We start from the raw sequence: 15915 nt of genomic DNA on the forward strand, positions 1-15915 counted from the left end.
ATTCTTTTCTTTTATGCTCTGGGCAAATTTTTAACAATTCATATGACTTCCTAACACATTTGTGTATTGAAATTCATGATATGATAAAAGTGTTGCAAAATAAGTTAATATATTTAAAACAGTAAAAGCAAAGTTTCATGACAGCAATATTATGAAAGAGCCAATATCTGATATGTTAATCTCTTTCTTACCCTAAATTCTTTGAAAGAATTTAAAATCTGAATTCCTGAAAATTCAAATAGGTGTTCTACAGCCCAAAATAATAATAATAATAATAATAATAATAATAATAATAATAATAATAATATAGTAGAAGTATAGACTTGAGATAATAAATTTATGGAGATTTGGTTTAATTTTTTGATATTTTAACAAAGTGGTAATATTATTTGGAGCTATCATGTTATATAATTTAGTCATTAAAAATAACAATATAAAGAATTTGAATAACATTTATACATTTAGCTTTTTTATTTGCATGTTTTTACAAAATAAAGTTAAAATTGATTATAGTTTGATAGGATTTATCTTTGATGATGCTGTTTTTAATTAGTAATTAAGAAATAGATTTGCAAATAATATTAATGCTACTACTAATAATAGATATAACTGATTGTAGAAATGAAAGTGGTTACACAATTTTAATAACTTTTAAAAATTTGCAAGAGTAGTTACAGTACAGTATGGTGTTGGCTACTTTGTCTTGTCAAGGCTACCTATATTTGCTCTATATTTAAATTAATCTGCAAAGAACTTGGTCTTCATAATCATCCATAAAACACCATATGCTATTTGACACTCTGTTCACTGGATCTGATATTTAAGGGTAATAATTATTGTTAGATATGTTAATAAGAAAAATGCTTAACCATAACCTGGAACATAATGTCTCCCTCAAAAAAAATTGTGGTTTTGCATCTTCAATGAAGTTTCCATGTTTCATTGGTGTGGGATATATCAGGATTTCTTATAAAAGTGGTAGACATGTTTTTTTCTCCTTATTTCCATATAGAAAATGTAAAGACTCAGCTCTTAGCAGAACTTTCAATATTTTAAAAGAGACAACATATAACACATTGCAATGTGCTTCCTCAAAGTATTTACCAAACCACATGGTAAGGCTACCTGTTTGTAAGGAGATCCATGAAAAGAAGTGGCCTTGCAGTAAATGCAAATTCGAATACAAGCTGTTCTTCTACTAAGGCCTAGGAATTCAGTGATGCTTAAAGTGTGGCAAATTAAGATTTTTTATATATAATCCTTACAAACACAAATTAAAAAAATACAAGGACAACTTTTAATAGTTTGAAGTAAATCAGTTTTTCTCTTCTGAAAATAAAAAATCCTTATTCTGAGAATTAACTTCTGCCTTACAATTAGGCCTTGAAAAAGAACAAACAAGATGATATTAAGTGACCATGAATTCTGAGATTTTCAATTTGCCCCACCTATTCATAAAGTTTGCATATATACAGAATTAATCTATTTTCAAATATAAATTATATATAAGTCAATGGTTTAGGTGGAGTAGGATGTTCATGTGAGTCTCATAAGCTAGAAGTCTCATTTATTGAAATGTTTGGGTTATTTATTTCAATCATTGTAGTACTGAGAATAGTGTGTGTTATGGACTTTTTCATTAAAATATTTGAAATTATTATAATATTTCACTTACAGATGTAAGATTATATTTTCCTTTGCATGTGAATATACAAAAGATGGGTTCTTTTTATTCACTTAAAATATCAGCAATAACAACTACTAAAGCAAAATTATTTAAGAACTATGATTCTCTCCCTTTTTCAAATGCTGGGATGGTAAAATTTTTAAAAAGGTTTTCCCAGTTCTTATTCTGAAGTCAATTGATATATGATATATTTATGAATCTAATATTTTAACATTAAAAATTTAAATATGCTAAAGGGAACATGAATGATATTTATGTAAGCAAAAATTTTATTCTAGAATAGAAATCATAAGTGAAATATTGATAAACTTAGCAATATTCTAAATAGGTAAAAGTTTCATCATGAAAAGTCAGTAAAAGAATAAACTAGGGAGTGGCTTTTAACTTATAATACAACTTCATGACTTACATTGTGTCCTGATGTGTTAAAAAAACTTACAAACCAATAATGAAAAAAAGATACAGAAAAAATAAAATATGAAAAATTCCAGTCCTAAAAGTACACAAATTACTTGTAAATATAGGAAAATCTTATAAGTCTCAGTCATAATTAGATAAAATGAATGAAAAATCAGATGGTATTTTAAATTTAGATTAGGAAACAAAGGGCTTATTTTTAAATAGCTCATAGTTTAAGCTAGTTGATAGGAAATAGGATTTATCAGACAACTAGACAATATAAATTAGAGGAGAAATTGGTAACCATTAATAATTGCATATATACTTAGAGATAACAAATATTGACTTGGGAATTTAGCCAGCAGTTTCACCTCTAAATAGAAAGAAATATGAGAAAGGATACCCTTGAGGCAGTATTGGTAAAAGTAGAAGAGCAATGGAATACACTTGTATACCTGAATTTAACTCAAAACACAACACATTTGTAATTCAACCCATTATATTATTTCTCATACTGGCTTCATTTTATATGCTTTCTCCCATGAACATACATATAAATGACATGAAATATCTTGGACTCACTATGCATTACTGCTATCCAATGAATCTTTCCATGAGGAAACAAAAACTGCCTGTCTATGCTTTCCAGTATCACACATACCCACTAGTCACATAAGGCAACTGGACACTTGAAATTATCTAATGTTACTGAGGAAATATTAATTAATATGAAATTAAATGCCATAGGCACATATGGTTAGTGGGTATATCTTCTAGACGGTGTAGTTTGAGGCAAATGTTCTTTCTTTGGGAAGATACTAATTTTCTTTTTTAATATTTATTTGTCCTTTTTAGTTTCCATGGCAGTGGAATCTATTTTGATATGTTTAAGCAAATATGAAATATATCTTATTCTAATTAGGATCCATTATTATAGATGCACACAATGCTGAGCTTCACTGTGGTGTATTCATATATGTACATAAGAAAGTTATGTCAGATGCATTCTGTTTTAAATCAGCTTTATTTCTGACTTTTATCTTGTTCATCTTCATTATTGTGCATCTTCCTAAAAGGTTAAAGATCTCCATCATGCTTGCCTCACTCTAAAGTTATCCTTTAAGAGGTTTGAAAAATATAAAATTTAGTCACTTAACAAACATTCATGTCCTGATGCCATCAATATGTCCCTAAATTCTCCCGAGTCTCATACTTGAGCCAAATCTTCAAAAAAACTTACCCACTTCCAGATACAATGCTTCTTAAAAGATTCCACTGAAAAACAGAACACATCATGCTTTTCTGTGTATCCACAGCTCTCTCTGGAATGCTTTCCTTACTATTTTCATTTTATTTCTCTAACTGTTCTGTTAAGTCAGAGTTTGGCTATAACCTAGCATTCCTTAAGTGTCCTTAAGCAAACTTTCCAGAATCAGACCTATATGTGATCTTTCTTCATAATTCACATAATATCCAGACTTAACTTACTGGTAACTAATAATTTAATAAATACATACAGTAAAAAATAAAGATCAGTAGATCAAAAACTAAAATATCAAACAGATGTTCAGCATAAACAAAAGGAGAACCCTTGAAAAGTGTCAAGAATTACTAGAAATTGAGGAAACATCAAATTTGATAGTTTGATTTTTTTTGTTTTGAGAACTCTCTATTTTCACTGATTTTTAAAATATTTTCTTAGTAGAGAGTACGAGTGGCAAGAAGGTCTTGACTGGGAGTGATTAAGACTGTGTGGAACAAAACAGAGTACCAAGTCCCTCCTCGCCTGTCATGGAGTCTTGCTTTCTACTCTTTCTGGTAAAGTGCAATCAGTGAGAATAAGGAAGTGATCTTCTTTGACAGTCTAGCGTATGGAGGACAGAGACAAAATCTCTGTTAATATAGATGCACCTCAAAGGCATACCCAGGCAGCCTACCTGTCTTTCTGGAACTTCATCTTATTAATCATTCTTTTTAGGGGGGTGTATCGGGGAGTGAATCTCGAGGAGCTTAACCATATTATCAGCCCTTTTTTATTTTATGTTTTATTTTGAGACGGATATCACTAAGATGCTCATGGCCTTGCTTCATTGCTGAGTCTGGCCTCCAACTTGCAATCCTCTTGCTTCAGATTCCTGAGTCTCTGGGACTTACAGGGGTGCAGCACCGTGCCTGGCTCTTTTCACCATTCTGGATTAAATGTTTTCTACTTTACAAGTCTGCATTAAGCAAATTAGGACTTTTTGAGGCCTTATATTATGCAAGATAGATACACATTCTTATCATTTCCACTTTAGTAAGAAGTTAAGCATTTGTTCTATATTTGGCTGGTAATTTTTCTATCACCCCCAATCTTGTTTTTTGTCCTGTCATAATAAATTTGATGCAAATCTTATCAAAACTCCAGCATGGTTAAGTATGCCGAACTTCCAAACCTTATGAACATAGGAGTAATATTAAAATGATGATGATATTGATTACTTTTATTATAATAAAAGTATTTATCTCCATTCTAAGTACTTCATACCTTATTAGGTTGGAGATTTTCAATACTTACATATAACAACTCAAAGAATTTCAGAAGACTCATAATGAGTGAGGGCTATTAAAGTTATTTGATATCTAGCAAAATTTAGAATTGTTATCATTCAAATACAAAGATTTATTAGTCAAACTGAGCTTTGCATGGACACAACTTAAAGTAATACGCAGTGAGTTACCTCTTTTATAATATCATCCAACAGAGTGTCATCAGAACTGTGACTTGCTTGCAACAGAATATGGCAATGGTGTTGGGGTGACACTTCCATTTTTATATTGCAATACATCCATAACTTCATCCTGCTGGATTTTCTTAGTGATCTTCTCGGGCTGTAAAGAACTAAACCCAGATATATGGAAAGGGCTTCATGGCAGAGAAATGCAGGCATCCTCTTGGATATGAGGGTTCTCTCTAGCCAAGAGCCAGTGAGGAACTTGAGTCCCCAAGCCTGTCATACTAGGAAATAAATTCTACTAATTTTGAATGGACTTGCACAAAGATTCTAGAGCCCATCCTCCATGTGAGAAAGCAACTCATGTTACAAAATTTTTTGTAGCCTTGTAAATTCTGGAAAAATAGACACAGCTAAACTTTACTTACAATTCTGTATTGAAAATTTGAGATAATAAATACATGTTGTGTGTTGTTTTAAGTTTCTAATCTTGTGGTGATTTTCTGTGAAGAATTAGAAAACAAATACAAGGTGCATCTGAGGGGAGAGAAAATGAGTTGTGGTTTTAATCAAATTGTCTCTTTAGTAAAGAGTCATTGTTTTTCCCCTCTTACAAATTCTTACATATATATAACCATAATTTGTAAATTCATTGATAATTTTGGAATATTTACTTAGATTAGTAATTAACTTTGTTCAAGAAGACTGAATATTTTTTGTTGTTCACTTCTATGTGAAATAATTATATACTAGAAAATATCCGGCAGCCAAGATTTAATTTAGCGTATATTTAAAATATATAATTAAAATGTAAGTTAATTCTTAATGTTTACATGGACTGAAATCAAAAGTGGTGGTAACTTTTTTAATGTGAGACTATAACATCATAAGGAAGGATCAAATGATTCAGAAATTGTTTTCTATAATATCTTACTTTTAATGAAACCATGTTAACTTAATTGTTTTTCCTTAAGAAGTTATATTTTTATTGGTGACATTAAAATCCTGATTTTCTTACATGCAAAATATAAACCAGAAAAATTACTTTAAAAATTATATAATAAGAAACAGCTTGTCACTATTTAGAATTAAATATCCATGCATTAATGAATTACTTCTATTTATAATTATATTTTTTAATGTTCAGTGTTTATACATTTTATAAATGGGAGTGTATTCACATTGAGAATCTCAACCTTGATAAACTTTCCATACATGCCTATTTTCCATTTATTTTCCTTGTTATCCCGATGTCTTGAGTCATAAAAGTTGCATTATGGGAATAATTACTCTTAAGCTTATGTGTCCTTCATTTCACTGCACATTTAAAACACCCAGTATATAAAAAGTTCAGAGTGACTTCCCTTTTCCCTGAAATAACTACCAATTCAACATGGTGTTTATTGGTGGCAGCATGGTCCATTAACACAATCCCTCAGGACTTGCACTGCTGTGATGAGCAGATTCTTCTATGGAAGAAACATCCCTAGAAATAAAAATATACTCTCTTTTCAAAGACATTACTTTCAGCAATTAAATCTTTAAAAAGTTGAAAACATATTCTTAAAATTGCTAAGAGAGTAGATTTTGTGATTTTGCCACACACACAAAATGGTAAGTATGTGAGTTAATACATACAAAAATTAGTTTGACTTGGCCAACCCACATATATATATATATAGGTTTTAAAAGAAGATGTTGTACACTTTTAATATATGGAGCTTTGTAGATTAATCCTTAATAAAACTGGAAAGGATGATGCATAAATAAAGATGAGACAGTTGAAATTTTTATTTCCCTACCAATAACTTCCTCAACTGATTTGCACTTTGAAGTTAGTTTGAGCTGCCCAAGTAATCTTGCTGTTTGATGAGTGACTCTAATATAAACATTTTCAGATTTAAAATGCTTGTTTTGTAGTAAGGGTCATTTATGACTTCAGTTTCCAATTCTATATAAAACTAGATGTGTTAGAAAAACTAATTTGTAAAAACTAAATTATGTATTAATTGATGAGAAATGAGTAAATTCAAGATGTAGTAAAGTATTAATGTGAATGAAAAGAAGGAATCATAGGATAACATGAGCTTCTGATATTCTGTAGGTGAGTACTGCAACAGAGGGAGATAGACCCTGGATTCCATCCAAGATAGAATCTAACAAATAATTCCTCTCAGTACCCCATCAGCTCTCACACATACACACAGACACATATAAATTCTATCAATACTCTGATCAATATGGGATACACATGTGAAAAAGAAAATATTTTTTTAAGGAGGAACAATAACAAAAGCTGTGTATCCTAATATTTTCATACTGAGAAGAGGAAGGAACCTGAGTTTTGCCTGAGAACATTTAATATCTAGTAGACCAAAATTACATACACTATATTATAGCAATAATTTGTTAACAAAGAAAACATCAAATAGACCACAAACAAAATAAAACAAAACAAAAATCTCCAATGTGAGAATTTTTTTGTAGTCAGATAGTAATATTGTCAAGCTTGGAAATATACTGTGAGGTATCTAGTTTAAGTGTATGAGGAGAGAATTTTATGGGTAGTGCAGCATGCATGCTGACCAAAACTTCATTAAGGTCTGTTCATAATTGCACCTACCATCAATTAACATCCATTTCTATCAATATACTTGACATAAAATCAGGTAGTTTTTATATTGTGTTTTTAACTCTCAGACATGAAGAATTGGCATTATTTCTTCATTTATCAAGAGAGGAAATTGCAACTGAATATCAAACATGGGTAATTAGCTAAGCCAGTGTGTTATAGCTGCTGGAGAGTTCTGCAACTGCTTCTCTAACAACCCTGTCAAGACAGAAACTAAATGAATGTAATGTAAGTGATAAAGTAGAATATGCTAGCTATTTTAATTAGCATTTCTGTCAAAATTTTAGTAAGACAATTGTAATAGATGTTTGGTTGTGTTTACTCAGCACAAATAAATTTTCTAAATAGAATGTAAAATGACTTTACTCTTTTTCATTAGAAAAGGATATGTAACTACAAAAGGGGGTTATGTGGAAAAATTAAAAAAATATATATGAGCAGAAACATTTGATGGATAAAAATCTAGAAAATAAGTGAGGATTCAAATATTATAAGTAATTATTTTAAAGACATAATGAGTTAATTCATTTTAGCATTTTAAATTGACAGTGATAGAAAAGAAAATATACTTTATTTTTAAAAATATCTAGAATCCAAGCTATTCAGAGTACATATTTTATCTTTTTAGAAATTCTACTATAAAAATAATGACATTTTGAAACTATTATCAGTTTTGGAAATGAATTTATCTCTGCTGAAATAAAAGTTCTGCCCTTTGTTGTTTTAATTGTTTGATATTGGGGTAGTTATTTAGACATTTTTATTATCAGGTAAAATGGTCATAAAACTAACCACATTAACTCCATCTCTACTTCTGTAGGTTGTGTTTGTGTGTGTGGGGAGAAACTAATTGAAATAAAAAGATCTATATAAATGATCTGACTCCAGATATATCTCCTCTTAATTGTTTAATCAATTTGATAACACTTATGACTCCAGAGAAATCATATGGCAGGGTCTAAATGAGTTTATAATCATAGGGATTTTTTAATTATTTGAAAGTGACTTAAAAATTATCCCAAAGATATGTTGTTTCTAATTTTCAGGCCCATGCAATTGTTAGACCTTTGACAATGCAAATTGCTTATCACTATGTATTTCAATAGAGTTTGTTGGAATTATTAACATACTTTGGGGAAAAATCTATATTTCTTAAATAGCAGATGTAAATTACTTTTCTTTAAAGAATGAAGAATAGGTTAAGAATCAAATTATATATATATATATATATATATATATATATATATATATATATATATTTCCAGTTTCCTGAAAATCTAACACAAGTAAAATGAAAGGTACAAAGCAAAATACAATACAATATTTGAGGTAGAACTGTCACTTTTGATATCCATTTTGTAACTATATTGCAAATGTATTTCAGATTAACTTTATTTACAATTACAAATTATTACTCTAATTTATCTATAATTACTATAATTACTTTATTCACAATTAGGGCATCAAAGACCCAATTATAGTCCCAATTACAGGATAAGATGGGATGACTCCCAATTTTTGAAATGAAACTAAAACAAAGAAAAGGGCTAAAATGATAAATGTCAAAATGGCACCTAGGACATGAAGGACGTTCAGGAGGGTAAAATATTGAAGAAACTGAGCAAATTTGACAACTAATTTTAAAAAGATTCAAAGGCATAATATTTACCTTCATGTATTGTTGCATAGGTACATTAAAGAAATTCTTTCCTCTTTTTTCTTTGTTTTATTACATTTCTTAAAAAAATACTTAATTTAGTATTTACTCATTTTGATTTCTGATATTGACATTTTGAAACCTAGTGACTGGATTTTGAACCTTTTTTATGTCATTCTCACACTGGCCTTTTAGTTGTTATCATTAAGGGGGTAGTATCCATTTAAATTTAATTCACTCCCATAAGTTAAAATTCCAAGTTACAGTATCCATCTATATGAATTTTAATCTTTTGCTAAATTTACTCTAATCATTAGAGAAGCTTTTCATTATGTAGTGGGTCATAAAGACAGTGATTTTTTAGAATTTTTAAACAAAACCAAACTTCTTTCATTGCAAATTTTAGCAGTCCTAAGCAGCAAAATTAAAATGAAGAAGTCAGCATTTATTGTACTACACTTTCATTGCTATAAGCTCTTCCCAGTACTGCTATTTTTAGACACTTTGAAATGAAACATAATCAAATTATTGAAGACATATTATACAACTTAGATGATAGAGTCAAAACCTTTCCTCCACTGCTTTTTAAAAACTGTGTTACGCCAAGTGTTGTACAGTACACCTGTAATCCCAACCACTGGGGAAACTGAAGCCCTGCCTCAGCAACATAGTGAGATCCTGTCTCAAAATATAAACAAACAAACAAAGAAATAAAAAGGTAAGGATGTAGTCCAATGGAAGAACCCCCCTGGGTTCATTCTTCAGTATCCTTCCCAAATAAAACACAAAAATCTAAACAACAACAACAACAAAAAACCCTAATTTTTTTGAATGAAGGAGATAATACAATTGATCATAAATTGATTATTGATCAAATACCTTGTAAAAATGGAAAACCATAACTGTATTTTTAAAAACAATTCAAATGTAATATATTCAATCAAACTGGAATTCATTTCATCACCATAACTAGAAATAACTCGTGAGCTATTTAGGAGAAACTTACTTGGATCACATCAAAGTATCCATGAGGATTGATGTGCATTGCACTGATCTTTTTTCCTTGTCTCATGGTCATGCTTTGTTGATGATATGCTCCAGTCTTTGTTAGGTAAGAAGATTCATATAATGGATCTGGTCACTATGTATATTTAAAAAGTAAATTAAACTTTTTAAATTTTGTATTTGTTATTTTTAGATATACATGACAGTAGAATGTATTCTGACATATTATACATATATGGAGTGTAACTTATTCTAGTTATGATACCCTTATTGTACATGATATGGGGTTTCACTGATTATGCATTTATATGTGAACATACAATGTTATGTCTGATTTGTTCTATCTTCTCTATTCCCTTCTTCTCTCCTGTCCTTTCATTATCCATCTTCTGATCTACTGAAATTCTATTCTTCCCCTTCTGCACCCGACCTTTGTTGTGTGTTAGCATCCATATATCAGAAAAAAAAAAAAAAAAAAAAAAACATTGGACCTTTGATTTCTCACGACTGGCTTATTTTACTTAGCATGATAATCTCCAGGTCATCCATTTACCAGCAAAAGTAATGAAGGCATTCTCCTTATGGCTAAATAATATTTCATTGTATACATATATATCACATATTATTTATCTATTCATCTATTGAAGGGCCCCTTGGTTGGTTCCATAGTGTATCTATTGTGAATTGAGCTGCTGTAAACATCAATGTGGCTGCATCACTGAAGTACAATGGTTTTAACTCTTTTGGATATATAGTGAAGAGTAATATAACAGGACCAAATGGTATATGTCCTTTCCTAGTTTTTTGAGGAATCTCCATATTGCTTTACAATTTTGCCAGACATTTTTTAATGGATTTCTGACTTTTAGACTTATGAAATAAAATATTAAGAGGCATTACTTGAAGAACCAAGAAAAAATGTCATCATACTTTCAAATTACAAAATATTTTATTGTATATTCACTATATTTGACAACTCAGTTTGAAATGCCTTCAAAATTGATGTGACTAAAAACTTCTTGAAGGTTTCTAAGAATCTATAGCTAATGTATTTCTTTTAGATATAAGTTGATTGAAGCACAGGGACATGTCTTATTTTATAAAAACATAATGACATGCAATCTTACTTGGAACTCAAGTTAATTGCCCAAGGAGGACTAACATTTTTAAAGATGGAATAAGAAGCTGTATCATGTAAGTTTGAAAGTGAATTTTGAATACATTGTCACCTCTAACTTAAATTTTAAATATAAAAGATCCATGGCCATTATTAGGTTTTTGCCTGACGTTATAAAATGGATTGATTTAACCATGAATCATTTATGTCCTATAATTCATTATGTCTAATTTATGGTTACACATATAGTTACTCAGGAAATAGAATTTTGAGTAGTAGGAGAGTATCATGTTTGAGATCCTGACCTATGAACTCAGGCTGCTTAGTCTGAGGATGCTTGAAGTTTCACAACCCTTATGAGGTTACTTAATCACTCTTTCCTACATATTCATCTGTGAATAGGAACTAAATTAGCATCAACTTCCTACTTGTTTTGTTGAAGTACTGGTCTGTACATGCAAAGTACTTAAAACTACTAGTCATGTGGTACATTACATATAATACTTATTGTTCTCCTTTATTATTATAATTAATATTGAATAAGTTTACCAATCAAGGGATTTGAATTTCTACTGCCCAAAACATGATGATGCATAGAAGAAAAGGTAGTTGCTGCCAAGAATCTGGTGGTGAAGTTCAGGAAAATGACAAATGGTGCCCAACGATGCACAGTCGTCCTACTCAAAGATGAAAGGGAGAAAGTATTCTGTGTCAGCAATCACTGTAGAAAAAGATGAAAAAAATACATAAGCAATATTTTGCTGATCATGACTATAGTAAAATTAAAAGTGAAATACAGCTTAATTTAGGGTAAGAAAGGTGTAAGCAGAAATCCTAAAAACATTCAGCACAGAATAATTTCAAAAAACTCAGATTACAAGTTTTAAATCAATAGCATTTTCTTTCTTTACTCAGAAATTCTGTTGCTAGAGCTAAAATATTAAGAAATCTATCATAAGATGTTTTATTTCCAGAAAACATCCTGTAAAAATTCCTAAGTATGTGTATTGCAATAAAAATGTAATTTATAGTAAAGAAACATGATTAAATAAAGAATTAAAATTAATAGATCATTTTGTCAAGTATATATTTTTGTCAGGGACTGTGATAAGCATGTTACATATCTTTACCTTCAAAATCCTATATAGTAAATACATACTCAGAACTTGTCTTGAATCAAATTTACTGAAACAATTTACATCCAATAAACTCTTTATTTTAAGTGCATAGTTCAATGAATTACGAAAATCATACATTTGTTTTATCATCACTATGATTAAGATATGGTACTTTTACATACTAGCAATAAAATATAGAATTAAAATTTAAAAATAGTAAACATAAAAGTATAAAATAATGAAATATATAGTGATAACTATAATTAAATATGAATAAGATTTGTACAATGAAAATTCAAAATTACTGAAAGAAACAAAAGCAAGTCTAGTAATAAATTGAAAGACAGACATCATGCCCATAGATCAGAAGAATCCACATTTTTATATTCCTTGGCTTGAATTTTAAGAAGAAAGTGCTGTTTCACAAACTTTGAAAGGAAACTATTACTGTATGGGTGAATCAGTGATAGTGCCCGTTTAGGGTCTAGTTAACCAATATTTGTATATGATTTTAATTTTAATATAATCCTCATAGTACTCTGTCATCTAACATTTTAGCCCTCTTGAGATACAGTTATTATTTTTACCAATGCCCTAGACACTCCATGGAGTGTCACTTTGAAGAGTAAATGTCACTTTGAAGAGCTTGCTTAGCCCTTCAGGCAACTAGTATATGTCAATTGTATTTCTGCCACAGTTCTATGAGTGATAACCATGACTTTTAAATGAGTCTCAAAGAGAACATGCCTCACTTGGTACCTGCTGCACCACAGGTTGTTACTGATTTCTGATTAAATTGGCTGAGCCAGCTTAATTTTAACTTTTATTTATTGAAGTGATGTGGAGTTCTCATTTTTTTAAAGTTTTAATATATTATTAAAATTGATATTGGGGTAAGGACCTAAAACAGAATCTACAAGATTATTTTTATGCACAGACCAAATTGTCTAAATGTTACACTCATTGTTTTTTTTCATATTGTCGCAAATGCATGAAAAATCTTTAGTGATAGAGAAAAAGGCCTCTGGGACCTTTATGTGTCAGTTAAAAGACAGATTGTTCTACCTATAAATTTTTCCTCCCTTGGAACTGACATCCAATGTCAGAGAGTCATTTTCCCTTCACTGAGGATTTTTTATGCAATTCCTACAGCATACTATATTCCATTCTTTACAAGAAATGTTCTACTATTCATGTTAGACAGCCAGACACCTTGCCTACTGTCAAAGAATGGAATGGAGAAATTATATGTTAGAGCACAAACTAGTAGTACATATGGATATTCAAAATGTAAAATAAAGGCTTAATAACAAAGAGAGTCACTTACTATGATAATAAAAGTATGGAAACATGCCATCTAACCAATTTAGAAAAAAAAAATAAATAAATGCAATTATCTGCAATGATGTTTTTCATAAAATATATTTGAACTAGTTACTTTTAAAATTTCAAAAAATTATGTTTGCTAAGTGCCCTGGCAACTTTGTGTTAATGTTAGATGATACTTTTGAATTTTAATTATAAAAATATAATCACAGGCCTCCATACCAACATAACAAATAAACATAGCATTGATTTTTAATTTTCCCACAATAATCCTCATTAAAGATTTGTCAATAAATTTTGTTAGAAAACTGCAGTGCTAAAATACTTAACTCCATATTTTTTTGTTTAATAAAATATTGTTAATTAGCTGTCTATTGAGGTGGTTCTGCTCTGATTTGGAGTCTCTATAGGAAGCATTTGGCTGGGTTTGGCTGAATTGCTAAGGAGCATAAACATAGCCTCAAATGACATATTATTTTATGATATTAAAATATTTTAATTATTTCTATGCCCATTTATCTGTGATTTCATATAATATTGAGAAAATTTAAGACTTGTTTTCTGATATGTTAATTATAAACCCTGTTGATTATAGTTCTTTGATTCTATTATTTTAATTTTATGCTCTTACAGCAAATTTTTCTTTATCTCCTCTGTTAAACAAAACTGGAAACCTGAACTTTGCTAGAGAAGATTCAAAGGATTTGTCACTCAATCCAGAGCCTATTTCAAATTGGTAAATTTTAAAGTGGAAATTATTGACTGTTATAATTTCCAATTACACCTATTTTTTAATATAAGGTGAATTTATTGCCTAAATCTGTTCTCCAGTTGCAACATTAAATTGCAACAGAAGTTTAGCACAAATCATCAAGGAATATAATTTCCAGTGTTAAAATAATTAGAAAATTACATTTTTTAAATGCATACTACTACTACTGGTTGGATTTGTTTGAGAAAAATGATTGGTTGTCACAATTTGGATTTTCATTGTTTGTTTCTAAGAAAGTATAAAAAAATACTATCAGGTGAAAATTAAAGTGTGTCCAAATTTGAATTGGGAAATCTGACAGAGAAATTCTGGGGAAGAGGCTGGGGTTGTGACCCAGCAGTAGAGCTCTTTTCTAGCACTGTGAAGAGCTGGGTTTGATACTCATCACCACATGAAAATAATAAAATAAAGGTATTGTGTCAAACTACAACTAACAGAAAATATATGTAGAAATTCTGGGGAAATAATATTTTCTTTTTGTATTTGGTTAGCTAATTTTGTTTATACATAAAAGATACTTGAATTAAATAATTTAATAAATTTATTTCTAAATTTTTTGTTCATAAGTTTTTTGTTGTACAAAGGGAAAATTTATGCATCACTACAGTATTCTCCCTTCAGAAAATTGGGTAAAGTATTAGCTATGGGGTATTAGATTTATAGATATGTACGATGAGCTTCAAAACACTGCTTTCTACATTTCATAACAGTCTTGCTTGGGGACCCATGGTTTTTCTTTTTGTTTGCCTTCTGACTTCTCTATGCCACACAATACAGGACATTGAAACAGTATATCCCTTGCAACAAATTATACCTGTTGACATTTTCTTGTAACTTCTCTAGAACACATACTTTCTCCTTGAGATATTCTTACATTCAAATGAAAATTTCTCTAAGGACATTTCTTTTCAGAGCTTTATAGTTACAAATAGTAATTGGATTCATCCCGACAAACTCATACAAGCATAGAAATCTATTTCAGTTCTCTATCCCCTCCTGTTCCTTTCCCTTTCCCTCCTTTTCTCCCTCCCATCTCCCATCTCCTCTACTCTATTAGATGCTTTTGTGCTTGTCTATTAACTTAAATATCATTTGTTCTTTATGTTATCCTCTTCTTCCATCCCTGTTTCCTTTATTTTACTCTCACTTCTGCATATGAGAGAAACATTTGACCTTTGAGTTTCTGAGTTTGGCTAATTTCACTTAGCATGATATTCTCCATTTTCATCCACTTACTCTCAAATGCCATAATTTCTTTCTTGTTTCTGAGTAGAACTCCACTTTGTGTGTGTGTGTGTGTGTGTGTGTGTGTGTGTGTGTGTGTGTGTGTATGCATGTGTACCACAATTTCTTAATCCTTTCATCTATTGATTCACATATGATGGGCATCTGTCATAACTTAGTTAGCTATTGCAAATTGCACTGCTAAAACACTGATATGGCTGTACTGCTATAAACATTGATGTGGCTGTATTGTTGTTGTATGAT

General features: G+C 30.0%; 1 long non-coding RNA gene across 4 annotated transcripts in view; it reads right to left on the bottom strand.

Annotated features, from left to right (window-relative positions):
- Nucleotides 1–3692: 3692 nt before the first annotated feature.
- LOC144373588 (uncharacterized) overlaps nucleotides 3693–15915 on the bottom strand; it is a 75698-nt gene continuing 63475 nt past the window's right edge. For 3 of the 4 annotated variants that reach the window (XR_013433205.1, XR_013433204.1, XR_013433207.1), the window contains one exon: nucleotides 10587–11932. This is a non-coding gene — a long non-coding RNA (uncharacterized LOC144373588). Of the gene's footprint in view, nucleotides 4968–10095; nucleotides 10231–10586; nucleotides 11933–15915 lie in introns of those variants that run through there. The other variant, XR_013433206.1, reaches the window with a different exon arrangement.

This window comes from Ictidomys tridecemlineatus, unplaced genomic scaffold, assembly GCF_052094955.1.
Source record: "Ictidomys tridecemlineatus isolate mIctTri1 unplaced genomic scaffold, mIctTri1.hap1 Scaffold_44, whole genome shotgun sequence".
Lineage (NCBI taxonomy): Eukaryota > Metazoa > Chordata > Mammalia > Rodentia > Sciuridae > Ictidomys > Ictidomys tridecemlineatus.